Source organism: Lissotriton helveticus, chromosome 12 (assembly GCF_964261635.1).
Source record: "Lissotriton helveticus chromosome 12, aLisHel1.1, whole genome shotgun sequence".
Taxonomy (NCBI): Eukaryota; Metazoa; Chordata; class Amphibia; order Caudata; family Salamandridae; genus Lissotriton; species Lissotriton helveticus.
The window spans coordinates 595722095-595745401 of NC_136073.1; the positions used below are offsets into that span (position 1 = coordinate 595722095).

General features: G+C 49.7%; 1 protein-coding gene across 4 annotated transcripts in view; it reads right to left on the reverse strand.

Annotated features, from left to right (window-relative positions):
• The window catches only part of NR1I3 (nuclear receptor subfamily 1 group I member 3), a 908808-nt gene that overhangs the window by 188487 nt on the left and 697014 nt on the right, over positions 1 to 23307 (reverse strand). The gene's annotated exons all lie outside the window — the stretch shown is intronic.

Here is a 23307-nt window from a genome sequence, read left to right on the forward strand (position 1 = left end):
AGTGGCATTAATAAAAAGCAAAAAAACTCCCTGCATGAAATCCCCAACAAACCCCCACCCCAATACCTCCCAAACATGGAAGTATCTGTTGCGGCATGATCCAGGCCAAGACCCCAACAGAGGGTAGCGGCAAAGAGCAGCCAATGGATCCCAAATTAGAGTCTCCTGCCCATAAAGAGCGAAACAACTGAAGGCCAGAGACTCAATATACAATGCAAGCCTGCAATACGACATACAATGGGTATCATGTTAAGTGAATAGTTACAGTTCTCTGAGCTACATCGTTCAGGACGGTGAGGGTGCTGCTTGATCTTCAGAAAGTCTCTTACTGGATTTACTGTGAGTCTTGGGCCTCTTCTTACATTGCGAACAACGTCGCTGTCTGCCATCCGCCCCAAGGGGGCCACACCCCGGTCCACTAGACGACTAGTCAGTGTCAATTCTGGGCGGGGTGCAGGGTTTAATCTGCACCATCTCTACCAGCCACTGGAACACCTCCTCCGAGGACTCAAAAAAGTAGGTGCGCGACTGGTACGCCACTTGCAGACAAGCCGGATACAGCATGAGGATGGAAGCTTGAGACCTCCAAAATAAGCCTTGGCCTCCAGGAAGGACTGTCTGCACTGCTGTACGAGCCTGGTGTAGTCCGGAAAGATTAGGATGCCCTGAGAGTCATAATTAAGTGAGTCCCTCGCTCTCGCCTGCTGTAGGATTACATCTCTGTCTCTATAGTTAAGGAGACTGGCAACTGGCAACGATAGGGAGAGGACTGACACCTGGCGGCGGCTTCTATAGCAACGCACAGTGAACAACCTCCAACACGAAGCAGGATGAAAGCGAATCGGGTGCGAGCCAACCTCTGAGCCACATGGTGAGGAACTCTTCTGTGTTGTTACCCTCGCATCCCTCTGGAAATCCAATAAAGCGGAGATTATTGCGACGGGCACGTCCCTCTACATCCTCCACTCGCGTTGCCAGGCCTCGAGTGAGTGATTAAAGGGTAGACACTTTTTCCGTCAGCGTGCCCATTGTGTCCTCCACATCTGAGATGCGGGATTCTGCCTCTGTGATACGCTGCACAGCATTCCGGAGATCCTGTCGAAGCAGCATAACATCCACGCTGACCGCACCAATCTTGGTCTCCAATGTTTCCCGCGACTGCATGATCGCCGCATTGTCCAGCATGTGGGCTTCCGGGCCATCCAGTGAGGGCCCTGAGGTCACTGTTCCAGCGTATTTGTCAAGGGTACATTGCTTGGAGGACGCAGCAGGCGGCTTAACTTTGGCCATTTTAGAATCTCACGGGGTCAGGAAGGTGGTCCAACAGTCGGGATATAGCAATCTCCCACAGCATGCGCAGACTGGACACAGGCAACGGGGGGGGGCAGGTATTTCGCCCGCAGTGGGGGAAGGGAGGGCCAGACCAGATGGGGCCACCACAACCACAAGCCGCAACAACACTCAGTTGGCCACCTCCGCGGGCTAGGTATCCCAGCCTCCCCTAATGGGCGTCAAGGCACAGCTCCCAATCACCATGCAGTGGTAGGACTCCCCTTCGAAATCTTAACTAAATCATAAACACTACTGACAGAAGTGAAAGGCACAATATCATTGCTGACACGAAAGAGGATTCCTAGAGCAGATGGACTCACTCTAGAATTTTACGCATCCTTCACAGACCAAATAGTGCCCGAGCTGGTCATACTTTACAATGAGGCTATTGAATATGCGGTCCTTCTCCCCATAACCAATCTGGCCTTGGTCATTGTCCACTTTAGACCAGATAAATCCCCAAAAGAATTATTAGTTCCATATTACACATTGATTATAAACCACTGGGGAAAATGCCAGCAAATAGATTACTAAGGCACATGCCACACTTTATCAATGTTGACCAAAGTGACTAAATCCTGGGCTGCAATACATCGCAAAACATATGGCGTTTGTTTAAAGTATTTGAGCTCCAAAGGCATGGCTCAATGCAGTTTTATTAATGATTGACATGGAAAAAGCATTTGACTCCCTCAGCTGGACATACCTACATAAAATGAGGGACTGCTTCGGTCTTGGCAGTGCCTTCCCTAAATGTATCAAGGTCCTTTGTACCTCTACAACAGAACAAGTAAACATGAGCCAACTGATCTTGGAAAAATATCAGGTGTGTCTAGGGATCTCGCATACACTTGGAGAGAAAACAGAAGCCACCACTTCTACCTTTACATTGGGCCTACTCTAGTCCTTGGAAACTAAGTGTTTACTTATTGATGTGTGGAGCGGCTATACTCTGTGAGCTTTATTATTACACTCTGATTTTGGACATAACTTACAGAATTCAGTGGAATTCAGTGGATTTTACCGATCCGCGACTTGACCTTTACCTAGACGGCAACACTTACCGCTTAGAGAAATACGAACTATAGTTCCTAGGGAGAGAAGACCAATACGCTTCTTTATACCTAGTCAATGGGGCTCCAAGGACTTTTGGATTTCGCGACACGACACATCGTGAATTTGGTTTGCCTTGTTTCTAATTACAGACAAGCCTTGAAAAAGTCATCCTTTGACAAAACGCGTGTCGGCTGTTTCTTTCGATTGATATTGGCCTGCGCATCAACAAACTTGAAAACAAAAACATTGGATCTGCAACATTGACAAACCAGAAATACAGTATTGTTATAGTGCCCTGGGTTTGTGACTATGTCTAGGAACCAGGTAAGGCTGCTCCATCTGTCCCCTCTTATTCACATTAGCATTTGAGCAGTTTTCTGCACAACTCCAAATGGTTGGTACATATTGAGGAATCTCGAACGGTGAAATGTGTGATAATGTTTCACTCTATGCCGATGATCTACTATTATCCAAATCCCAAAATTCTTTATTTTGGTCTTTTAGACCATAAAAGATGCGTTGCATATTACATTAAAACAACCATACAAAAGAGAGATTGCGATTTTAAAAACATATTACATAAAAATTAATTGCCAGGTTATTCCAAACATGATAAAGATTAAAAAAAACAATTCATAGTTAGGAAAAACATTTCATGACATAGTTAAAAGCACAATCCATAGTTATAGGAACGGATTCATATTTTTGGCATTTGTGCCTTTAGCAGTTTTTTCCTAATCTGCCACATAGCCATAATAAATTTCGCCACTGCAAAGACTATGTGGGGCAGAGTACTAGTTCTCAACACTCTGTACGCATACATGTGGCTCCTGAAACCCAAGTTCCTACATATGGGGACCAGCCAGTGTTTCCTTGGTCTATGGTATGCAGGACAGAAAAAGAAAAGATGGGTTTCATCCTCATCATGGGAATTACAACCTGGGCAGGTTTTATCGTCCCACTGTAGCCATTTACACGTGAAGGTTTTGATAGGCAGAGTGCCGAGCCTCCACTGTATAAACAGCTTCCTGGCTAGAATGGGGAAGATAATGTCCATAAAACCTTCAAATTCATATGAGTTTTTGGATTGCAAGAAACGTTCAGTTAGGGTGCCATTGTTAGTTGCGGTCAGGAGAAGATCTAGGCTTTTTTCCTTGTGAATTTGGACTAATCGTTTGCGGGAAAGCCTTTGGCAGCCTAGTTCTGGAGTCTCCCAAAGCTCAGGCAATTTTAGACGATACAGTTCTTTCTTGACAAAAGCCAGCCAGGGAATTCTATCTCGCTGGTTCAAGTCCATTACATGGGCAAGATCACTCCTATATTGTGCGAGCTCACTAGTGGACCAGAGCCTATGCCAGAATCTTAGTGGCTTAGACTCCAGCTCAGCAGCGATGGAGGGTAAACCCACATCCAGTCTTAGAGGAAACAGAGGTGTGCCACGTGGGAGGGCCAGGAGACGTCTAAGAAAGGTGTTTTCCACTCTCGCGAAATCTGGGCCTGCTCTGTACCCCCAAAGCTCACTGCCATAAGATGCTGCCGCTTTGGCTTGTGTTTTGTACATTTCCAGTGCCGGACTTATGGGTTTGAAGGTTGAAGTATTTGCAACCTTCAAAATTGCACCAGATAGTTGAGACAACTTTAGCCGGGATCTTGCTATTTGGGGGTCCCAGGATAGATTCTCATGTAGTGTTACCCCAAAATATTGAAAGGTCGTGACCCTTTCCAGGCTGGCTGAGCCCAGAGTGGGATTAGATCTGGTTTTTGGGGATGGATTGAAGATCATGAACTTGGTCTTCTCTGTATTGATCTCAAGACCATGTTGTCTGCAAAAAAGACCAAATCCATCTAGAATCCTTTGAATCCCCATTGGGGATTTGTTAAGCAGGAGGGTGTCGTCAGCAAACATGATAGCTGGCACCCTCCTGCCTGCCAAAAGAGGGGCGTCATTATCCTTAACATTCTCAAGGTGAGATATAACGCTGTTGACAAAGAGGCAAAAGAGGGTTGGCGCCAGGACGCAACCCTGCCTTACCCCTCTGAGAACAGGAAACCTTGATGACAGCGCTCCATCCCTCCCACACCTGACCTGCGCATAGTTGCCATCATTGAGTCTAATTATGGCGTGCAACAGTTGGGTTGGAACACCCAACTCCTTTAGAACCTCCCATAGTTTTTTGCGTGGGACCAAGTCAAAGGTTGACCTCAGATCCACGAACACCATGTATAGCCTCCCCCCCTCAATCCTCACCGTTTTCCAGTACAGGAGGATGAGGCGGAAGATCTGGTCCATGGTGGACGTGTTTTTTCTGAAGCCAGCCTGGAGGGGACTCAGGATTTCGTTTGCCTCCATCCAATCCAGGAGATGGTCCAGGAGGAGACGAGAGAAGAGTTTTTGGGGAACATCTATGAGGCTGATCGGCCTGTAGTTGGCTGGGAGAAGAGGAGAACCCTTTTTGTAAATTGGGACTATCTCAGCTCCCAGCCAAGTACAGGGGATCTCCATACCTCCCAAGATGGCATTAAAGAGAATAAGGAGGTACGGGCCCCAAATCTCAGGGTGTTGTCTAAAGAGGTCACCGGGCAATCTATCCAATCCCGTGGCCTTCCCCATTGCCAGTCTCTCTACTGCACTAACCACCTCGCCAAGAGTAAATTCCAAACCAACTGCAGGGATGGATATATCAACAGGGGCCACTTCATAGGCGGGCTGTTCAGTATCCTGGTAAAATTTGCCATAGTGGGCCTCCCAGGCAGATGGTGCAATATTAGGCTCCACTGCAGCTTTAGCTTCTCCAGTGCCATTATTTACCAGGGACCAACATTTTTTTGGTCCCTGGTTTCTAATGCAGAGGAGAGATCCTGCCAATGATTCCAGTCCCACTCCGACTTTGCCAAAGCCTTGGCTTCCTTATACTCGCGCCTAAGTTTGGCGACCGTGCCCTTGTCTGTTCCTGCTTTAATTGTGGCAATTAACTCTGTCTTCACCTTTTTACAGGAAGAATTATACCAAGTTGAGGTTCGGGTCTGTTTGCGCCGTGGAGCTACCACAGGATAAAAAACCTCAGCTAGAGATCCCACTAGGTTTGCGTGGATATGTCCCAGTTTATCGCTAAAATCTGGGGATCTAGGCTGATTAATTAGTTCATCTATTTCTACAAACTTCGGGAGTGCTATATCAAAGATTTTCCTTATATTTTCCTCTGAACTAATTATTTTCCCCCATTTTACCCTTTGCCTGTTAGAACTGAGGACCAAGTTTCCTGGGTCATCATTGGGATTGGTAGATGGTGACTCATGAACGGGAGCAGGGTGTTTCAGATCTAATAAGAGTGCATTATGGTCGCTATCTATTCTTGGAGATACTCTAAAATCCTGGACCTTGGACCATAAGCCAATGTCAACAAAGATGTAATCCAGCCTCGATTGATTCATGATCCCTCCTATTGAAGGTACACAATGAGGGGCTGTCTGACGGAGTGCGACCATTACAAGCCCTCAATGCGTAGTTCAAAGTGAGGGACATGATTTGCACCGCAAGTGGAGACCAAGATTTGGGATGAGGGGATGAGCAAGGTGGGACACCCCAAAAGTCTTCTTCAGTGGTAAGGGCGCCCTCCTTTAGGCCTTCCAGAGGCTCAAAATGGCAGTTAAAATCTCCGCCCATTACGATTTTGTAGTCACTTGGCAGTGAGCCCAGAAAAGACGAAAGATCTTCCAAAGTGGGCGATTCCTTGGCTACACTGACTGGACGAGAGTATACATTTACAATTGCCAACTTAACTGCATTGGGCCACCTAAGAAGTACACATTGGATGTCCTGGGAGAACGTGGAAACGTTTTCTGCAACACATCCAATGTGACTGGCTACCCAAATTGCCAGACCCCTCGAAGGTCTCCCCTTTCCGCTCCACCTAGCCTGAATCTCAAAAACTTCAAAACCCGCTCTACTCAATGGGTCCCTGGCCCACGTCTCCTGGAAGAGGCAGACATCACTGGAGCCTGATAAAAGATCCCACTCTGGCGTGTGTATTTTATTTGCAATACCTGCCACATTCCAGGAGAGGACCTTCAGAGTTACGATAATGGATTTGGAAGGGGACCCCTCTGCTGTTTCAAGTGCAATGCCCATAGATGGAAGTACGTGCAACCGTTCTTGTGTTTCCTTAATGGGTTCAGCATTGGATGTTATGTTTGGGACACAGGGGGCTTGGGGAGTTAGAGTACTGCCCGTTTGGCTCAAGGATGAGGTATCTGCAAGGCCCCTAAGGCTAGGGGATTTCAAACTACCACCTTGGAGTGAATCCAATTCTCTATTGAGGATGTCAGTCGCTCCAATTCCCGTCCCCTGTTCTACAGAATCAGTTGCGATGACTTGGTGAGATTGTGAGGAAAAACCCCTTCGAAGTCAATCTACTTCATCAAGGCAATTGAATCTATTGCGATGTGCATAATTTATAGTGGCAGAGTGAGTGTTATACCTGGGCCTATATCTGGACCCGTCCACAGCATAACCCACCCGTGTCCAGCCATCGTCCCTCCTCATAGATGGCTTGCAAGAATTAGGATAGAGATATGAGAGAGGGACCAATTCAATGGATGTATTACCTGCGTTACCAAGCCAGTTGCAAATATAAGTGACGACCTGAGGGCTCTTAAAACTAACAATTATACAGTCCCCCACGCTTTTCTTGGCAGTGTACCCAACCCACGAAACCCGTCTAACCATAAGAACATCTCCTTTTAGGTTAGATGGTAGAGGCCTTTGGATGTTTAGCCAGCTGATTACCTTATTGCGTAAAGAATCATAGGACTCCATTACACCGCTGGCCAGCTCTGGGACCCCCATCAGTATCACAGTATAGCCCGCTGCCTCAGGGGGTAGGTTAACTGCCTTGCGCCTAGTTATGGGGCTATCCTGCTGGTTGGAGCTATGGGCTGGCACATTTGGCAGTCTCCCCGGGATGGATGGGCTAGCCGGAGCTGGTTGCTTCGACCTCCTAGGGGGTGGAATCGGGGGCACTAACCTGGGAAGTGGTACAGGTGCGGTTTGAGGCACGGGAACTGTACTGATGTTACTATTTTCCCCAATAGGGATTGTAGAAAGTAGTGGAGCATGGACCGTAGTGACGGGAGGTGGGTGAGGGGCTCCAACACCACCCCCATGTGTTCCATCTGAACTTGCTCCTGTCCCAAGCTGACCTCCATTGCCCACACTTAATCTCTCAATCGCTAACAGTCTCGATTCTATTGAATCCAATTTGAGAAAAAGAGGATTCAAAAGGCTTTTGAAGGTAGCGGTGAGTGAAGCAATGAGGTGATCTGTAGTGTTAGGGGTAGCCCCACCAAAAATAAATGGCTGAGTGAGCACAGGTGTAGATGCGATAGATGGGACGCTTAACATTACCCTATCCTTTTCCATACTTAGAGTCTCAGGTGCACCCAGATTTTCCTCCAGAGTGGGTATTACGGGATCAGTTTTAGCCCTTTTGGCACCTTTACCCGTTCTGGATCTTTTCCTTTTCATTACGGGATCCTCTCTATGACCCGTATGCTCTGACAAGTTTTCAACCTCACCCTGGTCCCCGGACAGTGCAAGCTCTGCAACAGGGGAGAGCTCTACATCACTGATAATGCGCGATGTGTCTCTATCCCTTAGCGATGAAGACGGTGTCCTTAACTGTTGTAAAACTGACTCGATTGTTTGGTCTATACTGTCCATTAGGGATAGGTGGGTGGCATCAAGCAAAAGCGGTGTACTAGTGTTTGTTAATAGACCAGGCGAGGATAGACAGGAATTTTCTACACCCTCCTCAGTTAGGTTATCAAGCACTGTAATACCCTTATTAGTTATAGGATTAGCTTTAAGGAAGAATTTGTCCAAAGTACCTGACAACGCGAAAGCAGCCTTGCTTCTAGTTTCCCTACTGGCCATAGTGTAGCGTCCTGCTTCTGGGCAACCAGCTAGACAGTGCTCATAACCAAAGGGACGGGGGCGTTGGAGGGGTAGCCCGGCCTCTACCGTTCTCTAACGGCCTCGACCGGCCCGCCCTTTGCCCGGGCTTAGCCCGGCGTCCGCCCGCGATGCACGTCCTGGGGCGTGGTATTGTAGCCGTTGACGTCTGGGGGCGTGGCCAACGGGAAGAGTCACCAGGTGCGGCTCGTTTCTACGCCGCTTGTGACCCTGGGACTCGCAGTCCCGCCGCTTCGCCGGTGTCCCTAAGCAATTCCAGGGATCCTGTCAGCCCCTGTAAATGAGGTATGTCCCAGCAGCAAACTCCCAACAAGTTCCTCGCAACCTCGAGCGGCACCCGTGATCTACTATTACATATGTTGGGGCACAGAACCACTTTGGTGTAGACATTAGAGAACTAGAAGCTTATGGCAGTTCGTCTGGACTGGTGGAGAATCTGGTCGAGACTAGTGTATACCCATTAAGACATAGGACCCACCTCGATATGGGACAGATCCATGACTAGTCTCCTAAAAGTAGCAAACCGCTGCTTCTAAGTGTTTTAGGATAGAGATCTACTGCACAGAAACTGATATAATAGCCAGCAATACTGCAAGAACAGTGAGGTCACCCCAATCTCAAGTGACATTCTGACTCTCCCTCCCACTCAGGACAGCTGGCTGGCTAGATCTGTCAAAAATTAAAATGTTACCTCACCTCCTTCATTATACAAACCAACCATGCATTCTGCCAAAGAGGCACTTTCAAGAATTGGGCAGCTTATTATTGGACCTGAATTGGAATGGCAGGTGTCCTAGAGTGGCTCAAGACACCTTAAAATGGAGGTACAGCAGGAAGGCCGAGGGGTCCCTGATTATGAATGACGGTATTTAGCAGCCAAACACAATGGCTTTAATGCGGTCTGGCAAAGTGAAATGTAAATGACCTTAAAAAAGACACACGAAAGTCTAGAACAACACAGTTAGCTTTGGTAGTAGCCTTTAACTCCTGGTCTCTGCACCGCTCCCCCCACTGCCCAGCTCCTCGAGTCTTCTGCATCGGTCACAGCCCAGGTGCCGCAAGTTCAGTCCTGCAGACTGGCTACTAAGCAAGTAGTTATTCTCCTTTGTACTTCTGTGAGCCCAGTTTAGTTTAGTTTACTTAATTTAGTCTGGTGAGCCCTGTTGATTAATGTTTAGCCTTATGAGCCCTGTTGTTTAATTTTGTATAATGTGTTTCCACGTTGTATTTTCCACCCTCCTCTGCGTACTGTGCCCACTGCCAGCAGCTTTTCCCACTTCAGCCAATTTCCGGCTCACCGCCCACCCGCCTCCCTGCGAGCCCCTCCTAGGACGACTTATGGAGGCTGCTGTGCAGCTCCGCTGAGTAGCTTTTGCCCCTGGTCTCTGTGCCACTCCCCTCACTGCCCAACTCTTCAAGTCTGCTGCTTCGCTCAAATGCCCTGTGGCTGCCAGTTCAGCCCCACAGTCCAGCTACTAAGCAAGTAGTTATTTTCCTTTTGTAGCTCTTTTAGCCCTCTTTAGTATAATTTAGTTTTGTGAACCCTGTCGTTTAATTTGAAGCCTTGTGAGCCTTGTTGTTTAATTTAGTATAATGTTTCCCACATTGCATCTTCTTCCCCTCTCTGTGTACTGTGCCCACTGCCTGCTGCTTTTTCCGCTCCTGTCCATTTCCCGCTTCCCTGCCAGCCCCTCCCAGGACTAATTATGGAGGACAAGACGTGGCCCCGTTCAGCAGACGTGCCACTGGTACACCAAAAGTAAGCCCCTCTGCACCCATACGCACCTGGACTGCACCCAGCACCAGGAACCCTGGCCCTTCGCACTTCCACAGATACTCCGCAGCAGACCTCCAACTGCTGGACCCCGAACGCAACAACAACTGCTACCTCACTTCACCTCACTCCACAGCGGGACCTTTCACCTGCCTCTGATGGCTTCACAGCCAACCACAGCACAGAGACAGCCCTAATCGCCGCAACAAAGGATATCTGTGCCCTACTTGTCACTGGAGACTCAGCAGCCCTGATCTTGCTTGACTTCTCTACAGCCTTCGACACCGTCTCCCACCACACACTCATCAATTGAATATGCCAGAATGGAATAACAGATGATGCGCTCAAATGGATAGGCATCCTTTCTCACCGGGCGCACCCAGAGAGTTTGCCTCCCTTCCTTCACCTCACAATCCAAGCACACCATCTACGGTGTACTCCAAGGCTCATCCCTAAGCCCAGCCCTCTTCAACACCTACATGACACCATTTGCAGACATCGCACGATCACAGGACATCATCATCTCCTACACCGACGATACCTAGCTCATCCTCTTGCTCGCAGCATACGCCACTATGACAAAGACCAAATTCCACAAATGTATGAAGAACGTTTCAGCATGGATGAAGGACAACTGCTTGAAGCTCAACATGGATGAAACCGAAGTTTTGATTTTTGACAGACGGATGTATGATATTACAACGCATGCTTTTACCACGCATGCCTTTACAACACGGTTTTTACAACGCATGCCATTACAACGCATAGCACTTTGGGGTGCTGGATAGTGAATAGTTTAATTTACTATTCCAACTCCAGTCCCCGTGGATAGTAGGGAAGGTGTTGGATAGTAAATTAAATCTAGTCCCTATCCTAGAACGCCCCCCAGCGCAATGCGTTGTAATGGTTTGCATTGTAAAAGTTGCGATGTAAAAACACTGCGTGGTAAAAGTTGCGTTGTAAAGGATGTTTCCCTTGACAGACACACCGCCCTCTGGAAAGGCTCCTGGTGGCTGGTGGCGCTCGGACCAATCTCACACTAAATAACCACACCTGCCACCTCAGCATCATCCTGGACAGCAAACACTTCATGAAACGTCAGATTAATGCCATCTCCTAAGCCTGATTCCACAAGCTCTGGATGCTCCACAAAGTTTTCAAGTGGCTCTCCCATCAACACCAGGAAAATGGTGATAAAGTTCCTCATCACCAGCCAACTGGACTATGGCAACACAGTCTATGAAGGCACCACCACAGTACTCATGCATAGACTCCAGACAATCCAGAACGCAGCTGCCAGAGTGATCCTCAATCTGCACAACAAGACCCACATCATGGTGTACCTGAAGGACCTCCACTGGCTCCCCGTCCAGAAGAGATGCCAATTCAAGCTTATGACCCACGCTTACAAAGCCCTCCACGACCAAGGACCTGCATACATGAACCACCCCCTGCATTTCCACTGACCTCCGAGGATTCTCCATATACACACATTGCACAGATTCCATGCATTCGCCGCTGTCACTCCGGAGGACGCTCCTTCGCCGCCAAAACCTGGAATGCCCCCCCCCCCTGCACCTCTGCATCGTACCCTCGCTGACCCACTTCAGGAAGGGACTCAAGACCTGGTTTGTTTTACTGATACCTCGGGTGATTAACTGCGCTCCACAAACACTACTTGATTGATTTTTTGGGGGGGAGTTTTATATCGCACAAACTAGACCCAAAGGTATCAGAGTAGTTTACAGAAGCACCAATTGTGTTACAGATGATCACATTATTATTCTTTTTTTGTAAGGCACGGGGAGATTAAGTGATTTGCCCAGAATCACAAGATGTTGAGCATCCCTGCCGGTTGCCCACTTCCAAGGTTGACTGCTCTTGCCGTTAGGCCGCATCCTCTCTCTCAATCTTGATTGACTGATTAGCTTGGTGGGTCCTACAACTGTCTAGATCACAAATCGCCAGAGCCTGCCGCACATGAATGGCGCAAGAGTGCCACTGAATGACGTTGCAAAGCACGAGAGGCGTTATATCCTATGCACCCAATATTTCACTTGCCTTGCTACTCGCCCAGATGCCAGTAAAAAGTAGTACTGCAACAATTAAGATGGGAACTGGCTGGGCTTACCACTAGGGAAGCGTTCTTTCAATCATTACTAAACAACTGAGCTCCCACTTGGAATTGGATCTATCATAACACATGGGGAGGTTTTGACCAAGATGCGCATTTCAAGGAGCATCACTAACTCTGAACCTCAGCCCCCCTGAAGACTAGATGAGCCCCCACTTATCTGACTGGCTTCTTGTACGTGGCTCAAAGCCAATAACACAGATCTGAAAATTGCATGTCAACTAGTGTTAAATAACCATCCCTGGAGCAGCACCAATAAACGCCCCTGCAGTCCATATTTCCCTGTAACAATCCAACATCCTATATTCATTAAAGACATATATTAGTGATCGGATCATTATTCCACATGTTGGCTTGCGAATAGCTGCACCATCCGGTTTAAGCCATCCGGGATATGTGCAGGGTAATTTTTCTTTGCAAGACTGTCTTAATTAATTTTATGAGTTAAAGCTCATTAAAGCTCCTAAATTAATGGCACTTTCTCAGTTTGATAGTATGAAATCACAAGAAGTTAACGTATTCAACACAAGCCCAACTCAAACATCATTCATTAATGTATTCACAAGTGTCAGAATTATTTGGTAAACCTAGACTGTGATCTTCCTTAATTCCTTGCCGCAGGCATTTAATTTGATTTCGATATTATGTTTATAAATTACCCTTAATGAAACAAATAAATATATATATATAGTGAGCGGTGTCGACAGCGCGCATACTTGACTGTCACAGCCTCTGAGGAAGGAGTAAAATCTCTGAAACGCGTCAGGCAATTATGGACAGACAAGCTGCTTAAGGGATCGGCTTGACGGCTTCTGCTTGTACCCGAATAAAGGACTCTGCACCCGCTGCTGCTGGAGTGCTTCTCGTTGCTTGGGGCAACTTGGGAGCGTGTATATTTTGGCGGCAGCCCAGCCGCCGACGAGCACCATCCCGGTAATGTCGGAACCGCGGGGGTCAACTATCTAAGATACCCGCTCGTGTGGAGCAGCAACGAGGGATTCAGAGTGGATCCGCAGGCTGAGGCTCATTCAGGGCTTCATTTACTGGCAGGAAGATTAGCGCACCCATCGAGAGAATTAATTGTGGACACTACAAGACCCAGAATTCCATGCACAGACTCATCCAGAGCAGTTGTATTAACACGTGCAAGGTGCCATTTAAATGAGTGGGCGGTGTCGACAGCGCGCATACTTGACTGTCACAGCCTCTGAGGAAGGAGTAAAATCTCTGAAACGCGTCAGGCAATTATGGACAGACAAGCTGCTTAAGGGATCGGCTTGATGGCTTCTGCTTGTACCCGAATAAAGGACTCTGCACCCGCTGCTGCTTGAGTGCTTCTCGTTGCTTGGGGCAACTTGGGAGCATGTATATTTTGGCGGCAGCCCGGCCCCCGAGGAGCACCATCCCAGTAATGTGGGAACCGCGGGGGTCAACTATCTAAGATACCCCCTCTTGTGGAGCAGCAACGAGGGATTCAGAGTGGATCCGCAGGCTGAGGCTCATTCAGGGCTTCATTTACTGGCAGGAAGATTAGCGCACCCATCGAGGGAATTAATTGTGGACACTACAAGACCCAGAATTCCATGCACAGACTCATCCAGAGCAGTTGTATTAACACGTGCCATTTGCCATTTAAATGAGTGGGCGGTGTCGACAGCGCGCATACTTGACTGTCACAGCCTCTGAGGAAGGAGTAAAATCTCTGAAACGCGTCAGGCAATTATGGACAGACAAGCTGCTTAAGGGATCGGCTTGACAGCTTCTGCTTGTACCCGAATAAAGGTCTCTGCACCCGCTGCTGCTGGAGTGCTTCTCGTTGCTTGGGGCAACTTGGGAGCGTGTATATTTTGGCGGCAGCCCGGCCGCCGACGAGCACCATCCCGGTAATGTGGGAACCGCGGAGGTCAACTATCTAAGATACCCCCTCGTGTGGAGCAGCAACGAGGGATTCAGAGTGGATCCGTAGGCTGTGGCTCATTCAGGGCTTCATTTACTGACAGGAAGATTAGCGCACCCATCGAGGGAATTAATTGTGGACACTACAAGACCCAGAATTCCATGCACAGACTCATCCAGAGCAGTTGTATTAACACGTGCAAGGTGCCATTTAAATGAGTGGGCGGTGTCGACAGCGCGCATACTTGACTGTCACAGCCTCTGAGGAAGGACTAAAATCTCTGAAACGCGTCAGGCAATTATGGACAGACAAGCTGCTTAAGGGATCGGCTTGACGGCTTCTGCTTGTACCCGAATAAAGGACTCTGCACCCGCTGCTGCTTGAGTGCTTCTCGTTGCTTGGGGCAACTTGGGAGCATGTATATTTTGGCGGCAGCCCGGCCCCCGAGGAGCACCATCCCAGTAATGTGGGAACCGCGGGGGTCAACTATCTAAGATACCCCCTCTTGTGGAGCAGCAACGAGGGATTCAGAGTGGATCCGCAGGCTGAGGCTCATTCAGGGCTTCATTTACTGGCAGGAAGATTAGCGCACCCATCGAGGGAATTAATTGTGGACACTACAAGACCCAGAATTCCATGCACAGACTCATCCAGAGCAGTTGTATTAACACGTGCAAGGTGCCATTTAAATGAGTGGGCGGTGTCGACAGCGCGCATACTTGACTGTCACAGCCTCTGAGGAAGGAGTAAAATCTCTGAAACGCGTCAGGCAATTATGGACAGACAAGCTGCTTAAGGGATCGGCTTGACAGCTTCTGCTTGTACCCGAATAAAGGTCTCTGCACCCGCTGCTGCTGGAGTGCTTCTCGTTGCTTGGGGCAACTTGGGAGCGTGTATATTTTGGCGGCAGCCCGGCCGCCGACGAGCACCATCCCGGTAATGTGGGAACCGCGGAGGTCAACTATCTAAGATACCCCCTCGTGTGGAGCAGCAACGAGGGATTCAGAGTGGATCCGTAGGCTGTGGCTCATTCAGGGCTTCATTTACTGACAGGAAGATTAGCGCACCCATCGAGGGAATTAATTGTGGACACTACAAGACCCAGAATTCCATGCACAGACTCATCCAGAGCAGTTGTATTAACACGTGCAAGGTGCCATTTAAATGAGTGGGTGGTGTCGACAGCGCGCATACTTGACTGTCACAGCCTCTGAGGAAGGACTAAAATCTCTGAAACGCGTCAGGCAATTATGGACAGACAAGCTGCTTAAGGGATCGGCTTGACGGGATCAGCTTGACGGCTTCTGCTTGTATCCGAATAAAGGTCTCTGCACCGCTGTTGCTTGAGTGCTTCTCGTTGCTTGGGGCAACTTGGGAGCATATATATATATGAGGGCAGTGAATGACGGAGCAATTAAGGGTCAGTGTGTGTCTGGGAGGCCGTCAGATGTCAAAGGCTCCCCCCTCTCCTCTGAAGAAGGCCGATGCGGCCGAAATGCATTAGGACAATGGAGCCGGTGTGAAATAATTTTAAATAAATGAGGTGTTCTCCTGACCTGTGGCGTGTGCTCCTCTGCTTCCTCTCCGAGCGGAGAGACCTTGGATGAATTAAACACAGCCTTGGCCCTGGCTGGTGAGCGATGCACCCCCAACAACGCGCGCCGGATTCTGCCAAAAAACGGGACCAACAACAGAAGACGGTGAAAACCAAGCTCTGGCAGCGGCGCCACCAGAGACTAGACTTTGGAATGGGCCCCAGATACGCTCGAAAATAGCATCTACGGGGACACAGGCATCACTAAATTTCAACAATTAAGTGTGACATCAACCACCGAAGGTTAAGAATTGGAAGGCCCAAGGACGCACTACATGGACCAGAATGCTCGATATTGTGGACCGGAAGAGTCACCCACCTGAGGGCAGTGAATGACGGAGCAATTAAGGGTCAGTGTGTGTCTGGGAGGCCATCAGATGTCAAAGGCTCCCCCCTCTCCTCTGAAGAAGGCCGATGCGGCCGAAATGCATTAGGACAATGGAGCCGGTGTGAAATAATTTTAAATAAATGAGGTGTTCTCCTGACCTGTGGCGTGTGCTCCTCTGCTTCCTCTCCGAGCGGAGAGACCTTGGATGAATTAAACACAGCCTTGGCCCTGGCTGGTGAGCGATGCACCCCCAACAAAGCGCGCCGGATTCTGCCAAAAAACGGGACCAACAACAGAAGACGGTGAAAACCAAGCTCTGGCAGCGGCGCCACCAGAGACCAGACTTTGGAATGGGCCCCAGATACGCTCGAAAATAGCATCTACGGGGACACAGGCATCACTAAATTTCAACAATTAAGTGTGACATCAACCACCGAAGGTTAAGAATTGGAAGGCCCAAGGACGCACTACATGGACCAGAATGCTCGATATTGTGGACCGGAAGAGTCACCCACCTGAGGGCAGTGAATGACGGAGCAATTAAGGGTCAGTGTGTGTCTGGGAGGCCATCAGATGTCAAAGGCTCCCCCCTCTCCTCTGAAGAAGGCCGATGCGGCCGAAATGCATTAGGACAATGGAGCCGGTGTGAAATAATTTTAAATAAATGAGGTGTTCTCCTGACCTGTGGCGTGTGCTCGTTTGCTTCCACTCCGAGCGGAGAGACCTTGGATGAATTAAACACAGCCTTGGCCCTGGCTGGTGAGCGATGCACCCCCAACAAAGCGCGCCGGATTCTGCCAAAAAACAGGACCAACATCAGAAGACGGTGAAAACCAAGCTCTGGCAGCGGCGCCACCAGAGACCAGACTTTGGAATGGGCCCCAGATACGCTCGAAAATAGCATCTACGGGGACACAGGCATCACTAAATTTCAACAATTAAGTGTGACATCAACCACCGAAGGTTAAGAATTGGAAGGCCCAAGGACGCACTACATGGACCAGAATGCTCGATATTGTGGACCGGAAGAGTCACCCACCTGAGGGCAGTGAATGACGGAGCAATTTAGGGTCAGTGTGTGTCTGGGAGGCCATCAGATGTCAAAGGCTCCCCCCTCTCCTCTGAAGAAGGCCGATGCGGCCGAAATGCATTAGGACAATGGAGCCGGTGTGAAATAATTTTAAATAAATGAGGTGTTCTCCTGACCTGTGGCGTGTGCTCCTCTGCTTCCACTCCGAGCGGAGAGACCTTGGATGAATTAAACACAGCCTTGGCCCTGGCTGGTGAGCGATGCACCCCCAACAAAGCGCGCCGGATTCTGCCAAAAAACGGGACCAACAACAGAAGACGGTGAAAACCAAGCTCTGGCAGCGGCGCCACCAGAGACCAGACTTTGGAATGGACCCCAGATACGCTCGAAAATAGCATCTACGGGGACACAGGCATCACTAAATTTCAACAATTAAGTGTGACATCAACCACCGAAGGTTAAGAATTGGAAGGCCCAAGGGCGCACTACATGGACCAGAATGCTCGATATTGTGGACCGGAAGAGTCACCCACCTGAGGGCAGTGAATGACGGAGCAACTAAGGGTCAGTGTGTGTTTGGGAGGCCATCAGATGTCAAAGTCTCCCCCCTCTCCTCTGAAGAAGGCCGATGCGGCCGAAATGCATTAGGACAATGGAGCCGGTGTGAAATAATTTTAAATAAATGAGGTGTTCTCCTGACCTGTGGCGTGTGCTCCTCTGCTTCCTCTCCGAGCGGAGAGACCTTGGATGAATTAAACACAGCCTTGGCCCTGGCTGGTGAGCGATGCACCCCCAACAAAGCGCGCCGGATTCTGCCAAAAAACGGGACCAACAACAGAAGACGGTGAAAACCAAGCTCTGGCAGCGGCGCCACCAGAGAACAGACTTTGGAATGGGCCCCAGATACGCTCGAAAATAGCATCTACGGGGACACAGGCATCACTAAATTTCAACAATTAAGTGTGACATCAACCACCAAAGGTTAAGAATTGGAAGGCCCAAGGACGCACTACATGGACCAGAATGCTCGATATTGTGGACCGAAAGAGTCACCCACCTGAGGGCAGTGAATGACGGAGCAATTAAGGGTCAGTGTGTGTCTGGGAGGCCATCAGATGTCAAAGGCTCCCCCCTCTCCTCTGAAGAAGGCCGATGCGGCCGAAATGCATTAGGACAATGGAGCCGGTGTGAAATAATTTTAAATAAATGAGGTGTTCTCCTGACCTGTGGCGTGTGCTCCTCTGCTTCCTCTCCGAGCGGAGAGACCTTGGATGAATTAAACACAGCCTTGGCCCTGGCTGGTGAGCGATGCACCCCCAACAAAGCGCGCCGGATTCTGCCAAAAAACGGGACCAACAACAGAAGACGGTGAAAACCAAGCTCTGGCAGCGGCGCCACCAGAGACCAGACTTTGTAATCGGCCCCAGATACGCTCGAAAATAGCATCTACGGGGACACAGGCATCACTAAATTTCAACAATTAAGTGTGACATCAACCGCCGAAGGTTAAGAATTGGAAGGCCCAAGGACGCACTACATGGACCAGAATGCTCGATATTGTGGACCGGAAGAGTCACCCACCTGAGGGCAGTGAATGACGGAGCAATTAAGGGTCAGTGTGTGTCTGGGAGGCCATCAGATGTCAAAGGCTCCCCCCTCTCCTCTGAAGAAGGCCGATGCGGCCGAAATGCATTAGGACAATGGAGCCGGTGTGAAATAATTTTAAATAAATGAGGTGTTCTCCTGACCTGTGGCATGTGCTCCTCTGCTTCCTCTCCGAGCGGAGAGACCTTGGATGAATTAAACACAGCCTTGGCCCTGGCTGGTGAGCGATGCACCCCCAACAAAGCGCGCCGGATTCTGCCAAAAAACAGGACCAACATCAGAAGACGGTGAAAACCAAGCTCTGGCAGCGGCGCCACCAGAGACCAGACTTTGGAATGGGCCCCAGATACGCTCGAAAATAGCATCTACGGGGACACAGGCATCACTAAATTTCAACAATTAAGTGTGACATCAACCACCGAAGGTTAAGAATTGGAAGGCCCAAGGACGCACTACATGGACCAGAATGCTCGATATTGTGGCCTGGAAGAGTCACCCACCTGAGGGCAGTGAATGACGGAGCAATTAAGGGTCAGTGTGTGTCTGGGAGGCCATCAGATGTCAAAGGCTCCCCCCTCTCCTCTGAAGAAGGCCGATGCGGCCGAAATGCATTAGGACAATGGAGCCGGTGTGAAATAATTTGAAATAAATGAGGTGTTCTCCTGAACTGTGGCGTGTGCTCCTCTGCTTCCTCTCCTAGCGGAGAGACCTTGGATGAATTAAACACAGCCTTGGCCCTGGCTGGTGAGCGATGCATCCCCAACAAAGCGCGCCGGATTGTACCAAAAAATGGGACCAACAACAGAAGACGGTGAAAACCAAGCTCTGGCAGCGGCGCCACCAGAGACCAGACTTTGGAATGGGCCCCAGATACGCTCGAAAATAGCATGTACGGGGACACAGGCATCACTAAATTTCAACAATTAAGTGTGACATCAACCACCGAAGGTTAAGAATTGGAAGGCCCAAGGACGCACTACATGGACCAGAATGCTCGATATTGTGGACCGGAAGAGTCACCCACCTGAGGGCAGTGAATGACGGAGCAACTAAGGGTCAGTGTGTGTCTGGGAGGCCATCAGATGTCAAAGGCTCCCCCCTCTCCTCTGAAGAAGGCCGATGCGGCCGAAATGCATTAGGACAATGGAGCCGGTGTGAAATAATTTTAAATAAATGAGGTGTTCTCCTGACCTGTGGCATGTGCTCCTCTGCTTCCTCTCCGAGCGGAGAGACCTTGGATGAATTAAACACAGCCTTGGCCCTGGCTGGTGAGCAATGCACCCCCAACAAAGCGCGCCGGATTCTGCCAAAAAACAGGACCAACATCAGAAGACGGTGAAAACCAAACTCTGGCAGCGGCGCCACCAGAGACCAGACTTTGGAATGGGCCCCAGATACGCTCGAAAATAGCATCTACGGGGACACAGGCATCACTAAATTTCAACAATTAAGTGTGACATCAACCACCGAAGGTTAAGAATTGGAAGGCCCAAGGACGCACTACATGGACCAGAATGCTCGATATTGTGGCCTGGAAGAGTCACCCACCTGAGGGCAGTGAATGACGGAGCAATTAAGGGTCAGTGTGTGTCTGGGAGGCCATCAGATGTCAAAGGCTCCCCCCTCTCCTCTGAAGAAGGCCGATGCGGCCGAAATGCATTAGGACAATGGAGCCGGTGTGAAATAATTTTAAATAAATGAGGTGTTCTCCTGACCTGTGGCGTGTGCTCCTCTGCTTCCTCTCCGAGCGGAGAGACCTTGGATGAATTAAACACAGCCTTGGCCCTGTCTGGTGAGCGATGCACCCCCAACAAAGCGCGCCGGATTGTGCCAAAAAACGGGACCAACAACAGAAGACGGTGAAAACCAAGCTCTGGCAGCGGCGCCACCAGAGACCAGACTTTGGAATGGGCCCCAGAAACGCTCGAAAATAGCATCTACGGGGACACAGGCATCACTAAATTTCAACAATTAAGTGTGACATCAACCACCGAAGGTTAAGAATTGGAAGGCCCAAGGACGCACTACATGGACCAGAATGCTCGATATTGTGGACCGGAAGAGTCACCCACCTGAGGGCAGTGAATGACGGAGCAACTAAGGGTCAGTGTGTGTCTGGGAGGCCATCAGATGTCAAAGGCTCCCCCCTCTCCTCTGAAGAAGGCCGATGCGGCCGAAATGCATTAGGACAATGGAGCCGGTGTGAAATAATTTTAAATAAATGAGGTGTTCTCCTGACCTGTGGCATGTGCTCCTCTGCTTCCTCTCCGAGCGGAGAGACCTTGGATGAATTAAACACAGCCTTGGCCCTGGCTGGTGAGCGATGCACCCCCAACAAAGCGCGCCGGATTCTGCCAAAAAACGGGACCAACATCAGAAGACGGTGAAAACCAAGCTCTGGCAGCGGCGCCACCAGAGACCAGACTTTGGAATGGGCCCCAGATACGCTCGAAAATAGCATCTACGGGGACACAGGCATCACTAAATTTCAACAATTAAGTGTGACATCAACCACCAAAGGTTAAGAATTGGAAGGCCCAAGGACGCAATACATGGACCAGAATGCTCGATATTGTGGACCGGAAGAGTCACCCACCTGAGGGCAGTGAATGACGGAGCAATTAAGGGTCAGTGTGTGTCTGGGAGGCCATCAGATGTCAAAGGCTCCCCCCTCTCCTCTGAAGAAGGCCGATGCGGCCGAAATGCATTAGGACAATGGAGCCGGTGTGAAATAATTTTAAATAAATGAGGTGTTCTCCTGACCTGTGGCGTGTGCTCCTCTGCTTCCTCTCCGAGCGGAGAGACCTTGGATGAATTAAACACAGCCTTGGCCCTGGCTGGTGAGCGATGCACCCCCAACAAAGCGCGCCGGATTCTGCCAAAAAACGGGACCAACAACAGAAGACGGTGAAAACCAAGCTCTGGCAGCGGCGCCACCAGAGACCAGACTTTGTAATCGGCCCCAGATACGCTCGAAAATAGCATCTACGGGGACACAGGCATCACTAAATTTCAACAATTAAGTGTGACATCAACCGCCGAAGGTTAAGAATTGGAAGGCCCAAGGACGCACTACATGGACCAGAATGCTCGATATTGTGGACCGGAAGAGTCACCCACCTGAGGGCAGTGAATGACGGAGCAATTAAGGGTCAGTGTGTGTCTGGGAGGCCATCAGATGTCAAAGGCTCCCCCCTCTCCTCTGAAGAAGGCCGATGCGGCCGAAATGCATTAGGACAATGGAGCCGGTGTGAAATAATTTTAAATAAATGAGGTGTTCTCCTGACCTGTGGCATGTGCTCCTCTGCTTCCTCTCCGAGCGGAGAGACCTTGGATGAATTAAACACAGCCTTGGCCCTGGCTGGTGAGCAATGCACCCCCAACAAAGCGCGCCGGATTCTGCCAAAAAACAGGACCAACATCAGAAGACGGTGAAAACCAAGCTCTGGCAGCGGCGCCACCAGAGACCAGACTTTGGAATGGGCCCCAGATACGCTCGAAAATAGCATCTACGGGGACACAGGCATCACTAAATTTCAACAATTAAGTGTGACATCAACCACCGAAGGTTAAGAATTGGAAGGCCCAAGGACGCACTACATGGACCAGAATGCTCGATATTGTGGACCGGAAGAGTCACCCACCTGAGGGCAGTGAATGACGGAGCAATTAAGGGTCAGTGTGTGTCTGGGAGGCCATCAGATGTCAAAGGCTCCCCCCTCCCCTCTGAAGAAGGCCGATGCGGCCGAAATGCATTAGGACAATGGAGCCGGTGTGAAATAATTTTAAATAACTGAGGTGTTCTCCTGACCTGTGGCGTGTGCTCCTCTGCTTCCTCTCCGAGCGGAGAGACCTTGGATGAATTAAACACAGCCTTGGCCCTGGCTGGTGAGCGATGCACCCCCAACAAAGCGCTCCGGATTCTGCCAAAAAACTGGACCAACAACAGAAGACGGTGAAAACCAAGCTCTGGCAGCGGCGCCACCAGAGACCAGACTTTGGAATGGGCCCCAGATACGCTCGAAAATAGCATCTACGGGGACACAGGCATCACTAAATTTCAACAATTAAGTGTGACATCAACCGCCGAAGGTTAAGAATTGGAAGGCCCAAGGACGCACTACATGGACCAGAATGCTCGATATTGTGGACCGGAAGAGTCACCCACCTGAGGGCAGTGAATGACGGAGCAATTAAGGGTCAGTGTGTGTCTGGGAGGCCATCAGATGTCAAAGGCTCCCCCCTCTCCTCTGAAGAAGGCCGATGCGGCCGAAATGCATTAGGACAATGGAGCCGGTGTGAAATAATTTTAAATAAATGAGGTGTTCTCCTGACCTGTGGCGTGTGCTCCTCTGCTTCCTCTCCGAGCGGAGAGACCTTGGATGAATTAAACACAGCCTTGGCCCTGGCTGGTGAGCGATGCACCCCCAACAAAGTGCGCCGGATTCTGCCAAAAAACGGGACCAACAACAGAAGACTGTGAAAACCAAGCTCTGGCAGCGGCGCCACCAGAGACCAGACTTTGGAATGGGCCCCAGATACGCTCGAAAATAGCATCTACGGGGACACAGGCATCACTAAATTTC